General features: G+C 39.4%; 1 protein-coding gene across 6 annotated transcripts in view; it reads left to right on the forward strand.

Moving 5' to 3' along the window:
- Positions 1 to 367: 367 nt before the first annotated feature.
- The window catches only part of CCSER2 (coiled-coil serine rich protein 2), a 170,284-nt gene continuing 155,380 nt past the window's right edge, over positions 368 to 15,271 (forward strand). For 4 of the 6 annotated variants that reach the window (XM_019755556.2, XM_019755554.2, XM_074339719.1 and 1 more), the window contains exon 1: positions 368 to 605. The gene's annotated coding sequence lies outside the window, so the exon portion shown is untranslated. Of the gene's footprint in view, positions 606 to 13,333; positions 13,524 to 15,271 lie in introns of all 6 variants that reach the window. The other 2 variants (XM_074339718.1, XM_019755555.2) reach the window with 2 other exon arrangements.

Consider the following 15,271-nt stretch of genomic DNA (forward strand, 5'->3'; position numbering starts at 1 on the left):
ATGTCAGTTCCAAAGCTCAAACTTCTAAATTTTCTGGATCAGGAGGCGGAGTTGACATGTTTGACCCGGGTCAAGCAGCAAATGTTAATCCACCACTGCTAGAGGTGGGTATCAGACGCGGGATTGATGTTACCGCTTGGGCGGAGCAAAGACCTGAGTCAGAGGGCAGACAAGCAAGGTCAGGGGAGAGGGGCGGGTCTCGATGTGGGGGCGGAGCCTTGGAACGGAGGGCTAGAGGGCTGGGGCGGGGTCAGAGGTGGGCTGAGGCCAGAGTCAGGCGGCGGGGGCGGATCTGAAGGCGGGGTCTAGCCCCGTGAGGCTCGCGCCTGCGCAGGGGCGTCTCGGGTCGGGGCTGCGCGCGCGCGGTGCTTGGGCCCTGGAGGGCGGAGTCCAGGCGGACGCCGGCCGAGGGAGGGGGCGCGGTGGCCCTGGAGTCCAGCACTCCCTCAGGCAGCCGACGAGATGCTGGCAGCTGCGGGTCCCGCGGCAAGGCCGCCGGGGATATGATCGGCGGTTCCTCGCTTCACCAGCGGTCCTTGGGCCCGTAGGTCGCTGGGCGAGCCGCAGCTGGGCCGCATCCGTGGAGACAGCACACCCTCCGCAGGGTAAGAGCCGGTGTCGGGGCAGGAGCCGGGTCTGAGTCGGGGCGGGGCGTGCGTGTGTGACTGCCCTGGGCAGGGGGCGCGGCCGGGGGCTCAGGCCCTGGAGCCTGGATGAGGCAGTGGCCTTCTTTGGCCTCCTGCCCTCGGGTGACCCTCTCGAGTACCCCGCGAGCCGCCTGAGGTGAGACGGTGTGAAGCCAGGAGGCCGGATGCCCCCCACCCCCAGCGCAGAGGGCTGTGACAGGCGCGCCGGGGGCGTCAGCAGCTCGGGCTGCCGCCTTTCTCAGGAGAAATCTGGGCAAGGCTGAGATGCCCAGTGATTTCAGAGTCAGGATGCTGTGAGGATTGATAGGCGAAAGTACCTGGGTGCCCCAATGACTACCTTTTTTTTTTTTTTTTTTAATTACTGGGCCAAAACAAAAGACACACCCTAAAACACATCCTGAGATGAAACTTTGGTGGATCACACCGTTTCCACAGGTTCGGGTGCTTCTTTTTAGACATTTGCTGTTTTTATAGTACATTATATATATTTTTATGCACCTTTTTGTGTGTGTGTGTATAAGTAAAAGGAGGAATGACTCCTTTGAGGTGGTCTTTGATGACTAAACTTAAATGTGAATTTAAATAATTGCAAATTCATCTTTGTGGGCTACCCAGCCAATTAGGCTTGCTGTTCCAAGACTAGGCCTTACCAGTGTGGAAATTACTGATGCAGGGACTCTTAGTGGTCCCAGATTGGCATGTGGATGTTTCCTTCCATTGGTGAGATAACGAGTTTTAGGCTTCTTAAAATAGCCATTTGAAAAGACATTCCTTTTCTCCTTATTTTTCTGAGCATTAAAATATAATGGCATTTTGCCATTTTTTTAAAAAAATCTAAACTAGTTTAAAGAGTTAAGTGGTGGCAGCTCATCTTTAACCAAAAGGAATTTAAAATACTCTCCTGTTGTAAAAGATAGGCCTAAAACATGTCTTTCTGAAATCAATATATGATAATCATTTAAACATTTCTGAATGTTTTGCCTGAAGTCAGTCTTCTTCTCAGATGTTATTACTGTTCAGCTCTCTTAATTTATTATAGCTGTTTAGTATTTTCTTAAATGGTTGTTTTCTTCAGTGTTCCCAACAATATTGATTTCAAATAATCTTTAGGTTAAAAAATAAAAATATTTCTTTAATCTTTTAGCTGTAATTCATACTGTTTTACTTCAGTGTTGTATTAATGTGCCATAGTAAGAAACTGCTAGAAGCCATCCTAAGAGCGAACTCTCCATTTGACTCAATTCCTTTGGCTGTATGATAGGAGAAGGGGACTTTGATTCCATATTTAAAAGTCTGCCAGTGACCCTCCATAATCTGTATTTGATAAAAGTCCAAGCCCTTCAGAATTTCTGGTACTTGTGTATGTTTCTAATTTCATCTTCTACCATTTTGCCTTTCCTCTCCATTCAAGGACTACTCAGAGGTCTCTGAAGATGACATTTTTGCTGTTTTACACTGTTCCTTCTGTTGAGAATTCTTCTCTACTTAGTAAACAACTTGCCCTTCAAGACCTAACCAAAATATCAACTCTGAATCTTGTACAGACATTTTATCCCGCTTCTCTTGACTGATCCAGTAGTACATTGTACGTTATACAGTTAGCATTTGTCAATTGGTGGTTAATGATTTGTTTGTATTTCTGTGTCCACAAGACTTTTGGGCTTCTTAAGGGAAAGGACCTTTGCAACTCTGGCACATACTGTTGTGTGGCACACGTGCTCAAAAACTATTGAATAAATTTTTGAGGAATGCTCTCATCTCGAATATAGCTGTAAGATAGGCAAAATGTGTTCACTACCTCTTTCAGTATCAGAAAACTTAGAAAAGATGAATGTACAAACAAGGTACTTATAAAAAAAAGAATGAAGTCAAAATTTTTGTTGCTGGTTAAGAACAAAACCTCAGTTACAACAGAAGAAAGCAGTGCATTTCTGTTCTATGTAAGCATGAAGGGGAATGGCCAGTAAGGATCTTTGATCTTAGGAATTTGAGGTAAAGTAATTTGCCTAAGGTCATACAGGTAGAAAGGGACAGAGTTAGTTGGCTGTACACAATCCAGTTCTTTTGAGTATCTGTGTATTTTACCTTTGCCCCCACTTTCCTAATGCTGTCTTAATAATTGTGTTACATTCTGAGTGGGAGGTTTTGAGAGGCTTGAGCATGTATTGGTAAAGGAGGGCTATTAAACTAATAGAATATTGAACTTGAAAGAATTAATAGATTATTTGGTTTAGCTTTTAGAATTTTACCCATTAAACAACTAAAGCCCAAAAGGTCAGATAACTTGCTTGAGGTTAATAACCTGTATCCGAGATCTCCTGACTTCATGTTTGTGTTTTTCATTATTCCTTGGGAGAAAATTATGACATTGCTAATTTTCAGAGGGAGAGCAGATTGGCTTGCACTTTCTCCCTCTTTGACTGCTTAGCTGCCGCTCCTCGTGGCTTAGAGCCCTTGAGTACCTAAGAAACATGATAATTCATCTGGGGATATAGAGAAACCTAAGCTTCACCATTCCATTTGGTCAGATAGTTTTTAACATCAGTTCTTGGGGCCCTTTCTCCAAATACCCCATAACAAGTGGCTTCTGCTCACCATATGGAGATCCCACATACAGTTACATTTTGATGGTAAAATGAGATTTTAATATAACAAGGTTACAGCTGGCTAATAGCATGGCTAAAATTACATGTTTAGCTAGTTTTATATGTGAGAGGAGCGTATCTGATTACTACTCTATGTGATATTTTTTTGGGGAAAAAAGTTGATGATTGTGGTTTCATGCCTCTGAAAAGTCAATTTTAAAATGTGTACTTACTGTGGTGGGCCTGATTAATTCCAATAGGCTGTTTATTTTACAAATAACTTAATGGTCAAAGAAATAAGAAAAAATCAAAATAAGCTTTTAATTTATTCTTATTTATTTCTCACCATATATACATGATTTTATACTCTAATCAAAGCATAAATGCAATGTTTAATATTTGCTTTCATGATTAATGTTTTTTGCTATAGTTTTTGTATGTTTAAATTATAGAATATTATGAGTTGAGGTGCTTATTTTTTTTTAATTTTTTTTATTAGTTTCAGGTGCACAAGACGAAGTAATACTTAGACATTTATCTTTTATATCCTTCACATTGTGTGAACCCCCCTCCCCCTATCCACTAACCCTCTGACATCGCACAGAGCCATTACATTTCCATTGTCTCTATTCCTAATGCTGTACTCCGCTTCTTGTAAGTACATACATATACACATATATACATATATATATATATACACTTGTATATATATATATATATACACACACACACATACACACACACACACACACATATACATACAAACTTGTAGTTGACATTCATTATCGTTCAACTTCAGCTTCAGGTGGACAGTGCAGTGATCAGGCATCTACATCATCCCTGAGGTGGTCTCCCAAATGGGACAAGTGTCCATCGGATACCCTACAAAATCTTTACAACATTATTGATTACATTGAGGTGCTTATTTTTAATAATTGGACATCTGAGTTGCTTCCCATTTTGCAAGTAATGCAGTTAATATGTCTCTGTCGTTCGTTTTGCTTCTTTCCTTTAGGCTAAAGTTTCAGGAGGGGGATTACTAGCTTAAACAACATGAAGGTTTTTGTAACTTTTGAAAAATATTGCCAGATTTATTTCTGAAAGGTTGTATTGATTTACACTGCCTCCTGCAGTTTGGTTGATCAGTTTTATCAGTTTTATAGGCTTGTTTTTAAAAGTTTGTTTTAAAAAAAGGGGTGTAAGGGTACCTGCTGTCTAACATCTCTATCCACAATAGAAAAGCAAATGCAGTATTTTCCTAATCTTATTTTCTCTTTTGTATGAATTGTTTGTCCTTTACACATAAATTCACTGGAATCTTTTTACTAATTTTCATTAGCACCTAACATCATAAATATGTTAATCTCTTAAAATATGTTTCTGATCTTTTTTTGGTATTTTTATTGTTGTAATTTTGCAGTTTTTAAAATTATTAAAATCACAAGTTTTTAAACAAAATTTTGTGATTTCACCTTTTGATTGTGAGGTCTGAATGAATGAATGTCCGCATAGGATGCACACTTTTATTTTCTTAAGCTTCTAGAATTTGTGGTTATATATATTTATTTCTTTAGCAAATTATATGTGCAGTTGAGATTGAGTTTAATTTATGTGGATTTTATGCTATAGAGAATCACATTCTTATAAATATCTAAGTGAGTTTCCATTGGTAAGCAGCTAGGAAACAAAAGAAAACCTAGTTATTTTTTAAATAAATGGGTACTTGTTTTTTAATAAATTATAATAAATTTGGACAAACCAAAATTTTCATAAAATCAGTATTTTGGTTAATTGATGTTTTTTTGGGTTCAGGATTAACAAGAAAGCCATTTCTGATTTAACGTTTACTGTTAATCATTCTAAAATACATGAAAGTAAGGCCTTGATTATCTGCTTCCTTTGGAGAGTGAGATATTCTAGATATATGAGACATCCCAGGCGAATAGTTAATATTGATTGATTGCTGGGTACTGTGTTGGTATTTGGCATGGAGTTTCTTACTTAATCCTCATAACAACCCTTGGAGAGGTAGGTTCTTTTGTATCCTCATTTTGCAAATAGGAAAGCTTAGAGAGGTAAAGTGATCCGCTAGAGGTAACACAGCTAGTAAGCAGTGGAACCGGAACTTAGTCTGCCTACTTTTAAAAGATCTATTTGAAATGTGTATTATATTATTATTTTTTTTTGTGCTAAGAATTTGACCTTTTATCTCTTAGGCATTGTAATAATATTAGATGTTTCAAAGCAAGGGGTTGATATGGTATGTTATATCTTTTAGGGAGATGGCTGATGCAGCAATGTGGAAATATATTGATTTGTGTTCCTGATAGGAAGTGGTTGAAATAGGTCATATGAGAAAGCCTGAACTACAAGGTGGATTTGGAGATCAGGGGATATTATGGAAAGATACAGGAGCTGGTAACTGACTTACAAGAGAGTGAGAAGCTGGAGTGTTGATTTGGAAGATGTGGAATAAGGTAATGACAGATGAAGATGCGCTGACAGCACTTTGTTCTATTTCTTTCATAGCATTGATTGTGATGTGCCTAATTTGGTTACACATCTGCCTCCCCCACTGGATTATGTGCTTGTCAAGGATGGGACTGAGTAGAAGGCATGAGCTAATACAAGATGAGCTAATACAGGAAGAGGGCAAGAGACTGAAAGGCCTGTGGGAAACACCAAACACCGGATCACTGAAATCTAAGAGTGGATGGAGGAAGAGGAGCTCTAGAAAGTGATAGCTGTCAGGGAGGTGGGGGGAGAGCCATGAGTTCAGGTCAGGGGAGGAATGTTAAGGAGAGGGAAGCTTTAGCACAGAAGTAAACACAGCATGCCACACCTCCAGGTACAACTGGTTATGATTGGTGTGCCCTAATGTGATAGGCTGATGGCCAGTGGCTGTATAGAGCTAAGTTGTCTTTCCTTTGTTACAGACTCCCCCTCCCCCATACCTTTCTCAGTGTGTCCTGTCACCTCCTGCCTTTTCTAGCTTATAACATCTGTTTGCTGTGGGTACTGATGCTGGGGCTTGACTCAACCTAATAAAAGCAACCAATCAGAACCATCCTTTCATTTTAAGTGACTTGACCAATCAGAGTATGTTAGGTGTAATCTCTGGGTTTTCAGCTCTTCTCTGTTGAGTTGAGTTACTTCACTGACTTTCAAAACTTCTAATTGGTTATTTTGAGATATGGAGCCATTAGGAAGCCAGAAGATTCTGAAAGGCTGGGTCCATGAAAAGTTGAAGATTTTCACCTGTTTGTTTTTCCATATTGATTAGTCGGTTAGTTTGAATGTAGTTGGATCATCTTTGAGGTTTGTTGATTTTTAACAATGCCCCAACACCATTATTCCAAATAATTAAGAATTTCTGTTCTTTTTGTATAGTTCTATTATCTAAGGTGTGGGGGCTTTTTTTAAATTTCTTTGGTCGGTTCTTAACTTCATATGTCTGTTTTTCAAAGAGTCACTTAGAAAAGGAATTTGTGCTTGATTTCTTCTGCTGCCATTTGCTTCCGAGCATTCTTACCCTTCACTCTGCCGTCTCCTTCCCAGTTTTTATCTGGTTTTTGTACTTAGTAAGTACAATGGGAAGGAAAAAAGAAGGGGAAACAAACGAACAAACAAGCAAACATGGGTAATTACTCCTCTCCTCCCTTCCTTTCATATCCTGCCCCATATCTTCAGTTCCATGTATGGGAATGGGAAATGCAAGACAGCTCTTTTGCTGGACATTTCAGGGTTTTCGTTCTTCTGTGATCTCTGTCTTGGTGTCTGGTATTGAAAAGTCCAGGTGACATCTTATAGCTTAGTTGGTGCTTTCTAGTCCCTGGTAATCTACCTCTCTGTAAAATGCAAAAAACAATCCAGGTCCCGTTTCTTTAAATTCATTCTCTCTTTCTCTTTCTCCCTCTGACATATCCCTACCCCCTCCCAAGATATCACAGTCTTTGATGCCTGAGCCTTTAGTGAATACACTAGGGACAACAAAGATAGGCAGACACCAGAAGGTACTTGATTTGCTGTTGTCGTCATCTTATTAATGCTATTTGGTTGCAGCCTGAGTGCTTAGGGGAAATTGGAGAGCTTTCTCTGACCATTAGGTCTTGGCAGCCAGTGTTAGGGTTGGGAGTTACAATTTTCTCTGAAGATCATAACTTAGAAAAGCAGGAACTTTCCATAACAGCTATTTTGATGTGTAGAACGGGTCTAGTGATATTTTGGTGTGAGTTGGTAGGCCAGTGTACGGGAAACATATCCGGGTGGTATTTCTTTACAGGGAGTGGGGAGGCAGGGATGGCCATTGGTTTTCTTATTCTTCCTTTTATTTTTATTCTTGAAATTTTTCTCAAGTTTATTTTCTTCATTTTTCTCAAGTTTATTTTCTTCATTTTTCTCAAGTTTATTTTCTTCATAGTCTGGGCTTGTCAACCTTTATTTTATTGGCATCAGCGATTATTGTAAACTTTGCCATTGCTGTGGCCTTTCTTGCAGCACTGTTTTTCCAGGACTTAGGTTACTTGCTGTAAATTTCCTCAACCCAGGCCTGGGGCCAGATACTGATTCTGAAGTTTCCTTATTCTTGTCATACATCCATTCAAGAAATACACGTTGAGCACTTGCTATGTGCAGTGAGGAAAACATTTTCTATCCTAATGACAACATATAGGAAATAAACAAGTCTGTATGTAATATGTCAGCTATTCCAGTGCTGTGGAGAAAACCAAAGCAGAATAAGGTTGGAAAGATCATGTGAGAGAGGGGCGCTGCTGTTTTATAGAAGGCAGTTAGAGAAGGCTGTAGTGATGGATGGTATTGGAGGAGATATGGCACAGAAGTGAGATTGTGATCTGATCTGTGCAGGTATTAGGGGAGAAGCATTTGGGGAAGATGGAAGTAGCGTGCACATGTCTTGTGGCTGCAGCCTGCCTGTTGTGTTTGAGGAGTGGCAGGCAGCTCCGTGGAGGCATTGAGGGGAATGACGGGTGGAAGATGAGTGGAGGGGGATGGGAGAAGGATGCCTGATAGGTCATATGTGGTTTTGTAGGCCAGTAGGACTTTGGCTTCTACCCTGCAAGTGGGAAGCCATTTAAGGGTTTTGGGTTGTTTTAAATAGACCTCTCAACTGCTATTTAGAGAATGTCGGAGGCAGGACATAATGCGATCCTTCAGCAGGCTCCAGCAATAATCCTGGGTGGGAGATGATGGTGATTTTAGGCAGGGTTTAGGAGAAGTACTCACATTCTGTATACATTTTGAAGGCAGAGCCAGCAGAATTTGATGGTGGGTTTTGGCCTGAAGCTGTGGGTTTTGGCCTGAACAACTGGAAGAATGGAGGTGCCATTTACTGAGATGGGGAAGCTGCAGGATAAGCAGGTTTTTAGGAGGAAGTAATGAGTTCAGTTTGGGACACGTTAAATTAACAATCCAAGTAGAGATACTGTCTAGACAGCTGGGTATACATGAGTCTGCAGTTCAGGGCAGAGGTCTGGGCTGGAGATATACATTTCCAGTATTGGCATAGAGAGATGAGAACTGATTAAGATAATCCAGGGGGTGAGTGTGCCTGGAGAAGACCAGAGACTTTGCCTTGGGATTCTGTAATGTTTAGAGAGAGAGAGAGAGAGGGAGAGAGGGGGAGAGAGAGAGAAGTTAGAGCTAGAGCTAGCAAAGGAGACTAGGAAGCATCCCAATGAAGGAGGAGGAGAATTAGGAGTGAATGGTACCCCTGAAGCCAAGTGAAAGGTTTGAAGAAGGAAGGAGTGAATGAACAGCGGTGTCAGATGCTGTTAGGTGAAGGACTAAGATATGACGTGGGTTTAGCGATATGAAAACCATTGCTAATCTTAACACGTGGTGGAGATGAAACGTGATTGGGTGGGAGTGAGAGAGAGCTGGAGGAGAGGAGTTGGAGAGCGAGTTCTCTCAGGGACTCAAGGACTTTGCTACAAATTGAAGTTGAGAAAAACAGGGTGATAGCTGGAGGGGATGTGGAGTCAAGGAATTTGTATTTATTTTTAAGATGGATGCTTTTTTACTATATTTCTATAAATAGAAAGTATTTATAGCTGATGGAATGATCCCACAGAGAAAAAAAATTACAGTAACCATTTCTTTGAAAACTGAATGAAATTAATGTTATCCTAATCTGTGTACCCTAGGTTTGTCAGTATCATACCTATGTCTTGTGTATTAACCTATTTCTTTCAAATGAAGACAGTGGCTAGAGGGGAGAGGTGTTAAAAAAATATCCACTCCCCCCAGTTTGGTGCATTTTCATCAATTCAAAACTGTAGTTTTTCTATGTGGTTAACACTTTTTTTAATGAGTTATTAGGAAATGAGTTAAATGATCTTTTTTTTTTTTTTCCCCCAACCTGTTTTTCTCTGGTAACTTTTACCTGTTTATTATTCTCAGCAGTTTTGCACATGCTTGCCTTGTGGTAGCTTATAAATTTTTCTTTGCTAATCTCTGTCTGATCTGATAGCTTTACTATAAGTAAGTACTTTTAAAAAAAATAAAATTAAAAATGCTTTTAAATTAAAGTATAAATGAAGTACTATTAAGGAGAAAATTTGATGGCCACTCTTTTTCCTTTTTTTCTAATGTACCTGACCACACTTTTACTGTAATTGCTTCTGATTATTGAGTTGATATTTGAGACGAGTTCAGAAACTTACGCTGAAAGCCCATATTACAGTTACAGCACTTTATGTGCCTCTTTTAGTGGTGTATTTATGTTTGAGTAAGTAGTTATCAATATTTAGAGCTGGAGCACCATTGAAGTCGATTCTTAATCTTCTTCGTTGGTCTTCCTCCAGATTTTCTTCCCTTGGCCCCTCCTCCGGGCTCCTGACTTTAGATTTCTGAAACACAGATATGATCAGGTCCTGTTATTGCTTAAAAACCTTCTGTGGCTCCTTGTTGTCTACGCAAGTTAGTTCACCCTCTTTTTTGCTTCTGGCCCACCTCCTACATGCACTTGCCCTCTGCTTTAGGGGCTCTGGAATGCTCCCTAGGAGGTTCTAATGTACATCTGATGTTTCTGACCACAGGACCACAAGATAATGGTCAAATTATCAGTGTGCAGAAAGTCCTCCATGCGCCGTGGCCCTCACCTTCTGTCATGGTTCCATGAAGATGAGAAACTCCTTGACATCTGTGTTTTGCACATACTGTTCCCCTTTTCCAGAATACCATTCAACTTCTTAGCTATCTTGTTAAATCACTTCATCTTTTTAAAAGCTCAGTATAGATGTCTCCTTTTCCAGGTAAGCTTTTAGGCATATTTTTATTGTGATTCCTCTACCTATCCTTCATTATATTCTCTGTCCCCCGTTACCTGTGTTCCTATAACATGTTGCAGTTATTTCATTGTGTATTTTGTATTTTACTCTGTTTGCTTTCATATGTAGTCCCCCTTGCCCCAACACAAAGTTATAGTCACTGAGTAAATTTTTGTTGAGTGAATAATTGAGTCAAGCAAATAATTACTCAAGATTGACTTAGTTTTGATTGACCCATTTGGTTGGGCTTTTACATCAATTTAATTTGTACAAAATACACAAATGAGCAATTCAGATAGCATGCTTAAAGATAGTCATACCCCAAAGTATCTTAGGAAATTAATATTTTATTAAATATTTGTTTTTATCAGCAAATAATGAGATCTGTTGATGATTTCTCAAATGTCCAAATATCTGAATTTTTCTTTCTCTGTGGTTTCATTTTTTTTTCTCTTTTGTATTTCTATTTGGATGTTGGCCTTAGATACTCTCTGTCTTAAACTCATTCCCTAAACTTAATCATCACTTCTCCAGTAGTGTTTTCTATATCACTCTTGTAAGTTACTTAGGTTTCTCTGCAATATCTTTGTCTCACTTCTATATCTTATCATTATTGAGTTCTATTATAATTCAACAAACAACTTTTTGGCTACTTCCCATGTTCTTAATTTGTTAGCAGTAGTGATGAAAGGCTGAATGAGAGAGGGTCCCAAAATTATTATGATACAGTGGTGAGTATAATAATATAGTAATAGTGGAATAGCTAGGGCACCCTCTCTTTCATGTCTCCCTTAATTCTTACTTTGGCTATTGCCAACCTCTTTTAGGCCCTTGTTACTGTGTTTAGATAATTTTAGGACTGCTTAATAGCTTGCCCTGTCAACTCTCTTGTCATTCCAGTTCATCATCCACACTGTCACCAGAGTAGTTCTCTTAAAAAGAAAAAGAGCTATCTGTCTTTGTTCTTCCTGCTCACAGAATAAAGTCCAAAACAGAATAAAACCTTAAATGGGTAGCCTTTGGCCTAGACCTCCTTTCTTGTCTTCTGCTTTGTGAACTTTCCATTCCAGCAAAACTCTTCTACATTCTGTTCTAAACACACTTCACACTTTTCCTGTTCTAAACATACTTTCACCTTTTTTCTTTTTTGCCTTGTTTGTTTGAGCCGTTCCCTCTCCCAACAGTGTTTTGATTTTTTTTCCTTGCTTCCTGTACTTACCGAAATTGAATCTATCTTTGGACATAGTTGCTGATTGGTAAATCCATTCGGAATCTTTTATATGATCACGTCCATGTTCTTACCACCCTCTCTTCCTTTGTCTTCTTGGCATCACTCTTTCCTGTTTCTCTTCCTTACTTATTCTTTCTCAGCTGTCTTTACTGACTCTAGTTCCTTAATGTTCATGTTTCCTGAGGTTTCAGGCTGCCCTCTTTTTTCTTCATTCTGCCATGCTTTTTTGAACACATGTTGTTTTTCATTATCTCCTTCCTGGGTGTTCATTTCCTCAGCCCATTTTTCTCTTGAGCACTCCAGACCTTAGTTTTGCTACTTAGCACGCCCATCTGATAGTCTAGTAGAAAACCTGAAACTTAGAACATCAAAAATTAAGTGCATGGTCTTCTCCAGACCCATGTATTCACCTCGTTTTCCTATCTTGATTAATGATGCTGCCGGTCACTCAGTTACCCAAATTATAAACCGCAAATCATCTTGACTTCTGTTTTCCTGTCCCTCATTTTCCATTAGCTGTGGAGTCCTGATGATGGAGCTGTTTCCTTTCCATTCCCTTTACTGTTCCCCTCAGCCAGTCTCCAGTATTCTGAGCAGACTATTGTAAAAAGCCCTTTTAAAGTCTTTTGCCTGTTCCTGGGTGTTCTTTGGGAAATGCATGTTGGTTGTATTCTGTAGGAATGCCAAAGGCAAAATAGTTTTGGGTCCATCACCCTGGAATAGTGCTTGAACCATAGACTAATCCTTGTGTATCTATTAAAGGTCAATTTCCTAAATATTTTTATTAAATAACGTTGTTAGGAAATGATTTATATTTTTTACCCAAAAATTACCTAATGATTAAGAATATGATTTATAAGGATTAGAGGGGAAAATCAAGAAAAGATATATGGAAGCAGAAGTCTGCTTGTGATAAGTGCCAGAAATGATCTTAGAGGACATTTTCTTAATGAGCTAGGAAAGGGATTCAAAGTTTGAAAGTGCCACTTGGTGTTTCTGTCCAAATGCCAGTTGAGAGCAGTTACCTGCAGGAAGATCTTGAGGCTGAATAGACAAAGATGAGCGCTTTAGTGTGGGGAACTGCAAGCTAATGTATTTGAGCAGTGCTTTGAAGAGATGTTGTTTACCTGTCAGTTAATGCCCAGGAGAGACTCCTCATACCATTATTTCATGTTCCTAGAAGATGCTGGCCTAATGTGCTGTTGCTACATTGTGGTAACATAATCATTGTACCTCTGCATCATCTAATATGTTTCATAAGCACAAGTCCTTTAGTGTGGAATCATTGTTTTCTGATTCTAGGTATAGTCACAAAAGTGCTCTCAGTTTCTTGAATGTTTTCTTGGTTTGCAAACAGTAGCTTTTAGATGCAATTTGTCTTGCTTGTAATATTTTCAAGTCTAAATCTGCAGAAGAAAGTAGTTTAAAACTTGAGTCCCTTATATTCTAAATTATTTAACATGTATTTCACAATAAATGAATTTTATTTATTGTGAATATTTTCCAAAGTATTAAGAGTATTTATATTAACTTTTTCTGTTGCTATATTGTTGATCTTTATTTACTTTTTGATGAATTTAGGGTTTATGAGGCTGGCACCAGATTCTCACTTGGAAGTTATCTTGGAAGGTCTGTTGGGAGATTCCATATTTTGGAGTTGAGAGTGGGATGTATCATTTTGGCTTCTATTGTTCTGCCTACAAGCTCCTCTGTGGAAGAGGCGAGAAAGAAAGGAAAAAGGCTTCAGAGAGAGTTCCCAAGGTGGACCAAGGTGGGTGAGTGCCATTTTGAGTGCAGGGAGTAGTGTGTCGTCCGGTAAGGAGTCCTGAAAGGTCATAGCGTAGTCACGTACCTTGGGTGGTTTGGTGTGATTGGAAGGCAGGGTTGTTGGGTAGTGGTGGGAGAGCGCATCTGCAGAGCCAGAGTTTGAAGGCCTTTGTGCTGCACTCTTAGCTGCACTCGCTTACTGTCTGTGTGTGTATGAACTGATTGTGATTTCTCCGTTTTAATATCTGTAAAAGAAGAATAATAACAATAGCTACATTGTAGGAGCATGGTAAGATTTCAATGAGGTAACGTAGTACCTGGCACACAGGTGCTCAGTAGATGTTAGCTGCTGTTGTTAGTGCTGTTTTGTGCCATTTGTCCTTTGGAGAGCCACTGAAGGATTTTAAGTTAAAGAGCCAGATTTACAATTTTGAATATTAGCTCTGGGAAAGGTATAAAGGGTGGATTGAAGGGGAAGAAGCTGAAGGTAGGGAATTAAGAACACTTTTGCTGGAATACTGGCTGGAGATGGTAAGATTCTAGATTAAGAAAGTGTTGGAGAAGACAGGATGGATTTGAGAATGACTACAAATCAACATGTGCATTGTATTCTAGGAGTTGGGGAGATCTGAAGGGAAGTTGGAGAATAGACAGCAAGGATGTAGACAGCACTCAGATAAGTAGGAAACAGTCTCCTACTCCTAATAGGAGAGGGCTGAAGAGAGTGGTGAGAGGCACGTGCTCGTTATTGCCAGGCATCTAATGGCTGAGCGGGGCTGCCTGCCATTCCCCGGATGTGGCCAGCAGCACTAACTTGATGCAGCACTAGAGACGGTGCCAAGTATCAGGAAGCTCTTGTGAGTGCAGGAGAGACGCAGTCATAACCCCAAGTTGCCTTGTAGCAGTACCAGGCGTGAAGCAGAAGAAGGGCTAGTTGCTAAGGGCAGGAGGGATAAACTGACAGTGTTGCATCATATTTGGATTAGAATCCCTGGCTTCCGCCCTTTCTAAGTGCTGAAAGAGGATCAGGTCCTACTAGGGACGCGCCTGAATTTTAATTTGACAAGCTCAGAAGTATCCTTTAAGCATTTGGTATTTTAACACTTGATAGTATTACCATATGATCATTTTGGGCAAAGATGCATTTCTACTTTATAGTTTTGTTTTTGGAGTACTTTATTTATATTCTCTTTGACAAATTTAATTGTAACACTGGAAAAACTGCCTCTCACAGTAAAGTCATTAGTTTTTAATTGGTTTACTAAGTTGAATATTCTTACCTTACATAATTTTGCTTAAAGATTCTTTGAAAATAGAGAACAAAGTTCTGTTTAGAATACTGTGTTTTCCCCCCAAATAAGACCTAGCCAGACAATCAGCTCTAATGTGTCTTTTGGAGCAAAAATTAATATAAGACCAGGTATTATATTATATTATATTATATTATATTATATTATATTATATTATATTATACCTGGTCTTGTAGTAAAATAAGACCAGGTCTTATATTAATTTTTGCTCCAAAAGACGCAGTAGAGCTGATTGTCTGGTTAGGTCTTATTTTCGGGGAAACACGGTAGTACAATGTGTATTTTCTTATCAGTGAAGTGTTCTTGCATTGTATTGACCAGTTGCTAGTATAGGTTAAATATAAATGCACTTTGATTTTAAGATGTGGTTGGTACTCAGGCCTCAGCCTAAGATTCCTTTTTACTTTTTGTCAATTATATTTTATAAAATTAAAATTACTTG

This window comes from Rhinolophus sinicus, linkage group LG07 (assembly GCF_036562045.2).
Source record: "Rhinolophus sinicus isolate RSC01 linkage group LG07, ASM3656204v1, whole genome shotgun sequence".
NCBI lineage: Eukaryota > Metazoa > Chordata > Mammalia > Chiroptera > Rhinolophidae > Rhinolophus > Rhinolophus sinicus.